This window comes from Penaeus chinensis, chromosome 42 (genome assembly GCF_019202785.1).
Source record: "Penaeus chinensis breed Huanghai No. 1 chromosome 42, ASM1920278v2, whole genome shotgun sequence".
NCBI classification, from domain to species: domain Eukaryota; kingdom Metazoa; phylum Arthropoda; class Malacostraca; order Decapoda; family Penaeidae; genus Penaeus; species Penaeus chinensis.
This window is the reverse complement of record NC_061860.1, coordinates 17324160-17326659: the sequence shown is the minus strand read 5'-3', so window position 1 is coordinate 17326659 and position 2500 is coordinate 17324160. Positions and strand designations below refer to the sequence as shown.

Below are 2500 nucleotides of genomic sequence, written 5' to 3'. Positions count from 1 at the left end.
GAAGAATTTGTAGTAAATCATGTTATTACAGCATTACATGCCTAAGAAAAAACCCCTAACAGCTGTTGTATGATAATCTCAAGTGAATGTAGCTAAATAGTAATTGAAGAGCATGTGTGCTTAAGAAGGAATAATAATGTTTCCTGGTGAGAAGAGGAGTCATTTATATGCATTGTTGGCCCCAAATCATACAGTGTAAACCATAGCATTTTAATTACTTATATTGTTAGTTACTTGTTATGTTGCTGGGTGTAGTAGTGTTAGAGTTGTCAAACAGATAGATGTCAGTTACCCTCTAAGACCCCCACACACTTTTAATTTAGACGGAGATGTATCATCAACTGACTGTTACTGTGATGTCAACATTACCTGTGTATTCTAGTTATACTCAACATATTCCCAAACCCAACAGTAGTCTGTGATTGTCGGAAGGCATATTAAACAAACGTTCGTGATACAAAAATTTCTTACTAAAAGCTTTTGATATGCTCTTGAAACTTTTCTTCATTCACACCTTTGTTAATGTGGAGTATGTAAAGCTTGTATTAATTACAGATTTTTAATATTTTATTTTGTAGCCTAAGGGATGAAGGCACAAGAGGTACAAAATACTTTTTTTTTTTTTCTTGTAGGGAACCAAAGACAGAAACAAATGGCAATGACAACTTTCAGAGGAGTCTAAGACCTATTTATATGCATGGTACTCTCATTGTTATTGTTCTCTGGGATGTGTTGATAAAAGTTGGGTCTCATATTTGACAGTTATAAAAATGCAGATATTTACGAATGTAATTTTGTTCTTTGGATTTAGTGCAATTTCTGTGTCATTGTTTATAATAACATTGGGTAAAAATTATGGGCTTGTTCACTGATTTAGCTTCTTTTTTTTTTTTTTGTTTATCTTTCCCAAATTGTAAGTAGGGCTTTGAAACACCTTTCACATCTTTCATAGTTCTGAGCACAGGTTTTGAAATGTACATCTTCAACAGAACTCTACAATGAGTGACATTTAGTTTTTGCTGAAAGGTATTTTATGTAGTCTTAGCCATGTAGTCTCTGTTGCCATATAGCAACTATAGGTCTCAGTTGTATTTCACTCTTAATTTGTATGTTCCTATACCAAAATAATCCTGTGATGAAGATTCTGATTGTGGCTAGAATAAACATCTGTAAATACTATGAACAATCCAGAAAATATCCCTCAGAGTGTAAAAATCTTATGTAAAATAAAATGGTTTCCAGATAGCTTTTTATTTTTGTTAATCCTACAGACAAAGTTTTCCTCTTTTGCTGATAATTTGTATTCTGACAGTGGTGTACTTTGTCTCTCAAAGAAAAATGCTGGCAGTGAGATGTACAAAGAGAGATATATTACTGAAACATCTAATGTTCTCATGTCAGTTTTTCTTAACATAAGCAAGGATGAATAGCTCTCAAAGCGAAATGCTGGCAGTGAGATGTACTAAGAGATATTATAAATATCACTGTAACAATTAATGTTCTTCTGTCAGTTTTTCTTAATCCAATGCCAATGGGCATGATGTGGACATGTAGGCCATGCCCACTGTGAGTTTACTTGTTTGATTGTTTTTACACATAGATGGCTACACTTGTACTAAGTCACCAATGTGCCAATTATGAGTACTGCCTGTCTCGCCCATTTGCCCTTTTCTTTGATTTACGAGAATATTTTACGTTATCTTATTTTGCTGTTACTAAAGTTAACAACATTATAGTAATAATACTGTTTATAATAAAAATAACCCCATTGATATTCATAGCACTAGTAAGAAATACATTTTCCTGCCAATTCAATTAAAGGTGAAATCAGGTAAGGTCACAAGGGCTACTAATTGATTCCTTTGTGGCTAAGCACTAGCAGAACCATCGATGTGCAGAGACATTTCACAAAAATTACCCCCCCCCCAATCCCTTGCCCGTTGTTGTCGTGGGGGGGCTTAGGAGGCGAAGACTGGGACCCAATGCTGGGGAATTCCCCAACTTTGGGACTCAGCCCTCGACTCAACAAATTTTGCATGGTCTTTTTTTCCCCTCCTACTTTTTCGTTTCTGTCCCTTCACCAACCCCTTCTACTTTCCACTTCCTAAGGTGTGAGAGCCATTCTGAAAGGATGAAAGGCTGACTTTGTGCCAGTCCTGAATGGCCTAAGGGAGCCATGGGCACGGTATTCCCCTGCTTTAGTTGTCTAGCCCTTACCCCTCAAGGGATCCTGAGGGGTGGACTGTTCTTTCCCCAACATACTCCAGGCTTACCATGGCCAACAATGAAGATTTTATACCATTATTAGATAGCACATTTATTTTGCTTTTAACCATTAACCATTAACCATACCATTATTAGAGGCAATGAGGCTTGCCTCTTCATCAAATAGCTCCACCAATTCAAACTCGCCTGATTCCCTGACCCCAGGCTCTCCTTTGACCACGGCTCTGAACACTACAACTAATACCCCCTCCTCAATGCCTACAAGTACAGTATC

General features: G+C 36.9%; 1 protein-coding gene across 1 annotated transcript in view; it reads left to right on the top strand.

Annotated features, from left to right (window-relative positions):
- LOC125047826 (serine/threonine-protein phosphatase 6 catalytic subunit-like) overlaps positions 1 to 1245 on the top strand; it is a 12905-nt gene extending 11660 nt beyond the window's left edge. The window contains exon 7 of the mRNA XM_047646322.1: positions 1 to 1245. This exon is cut by the window's left edge and continues 1863 nt beyond it. The gene's annotated coding sequence lies outside the window, so the exon portion shown is untranslated.
- The last annotated feature ends 1255 nt before the right edge of the window (positions 1246 to 2500 follow it).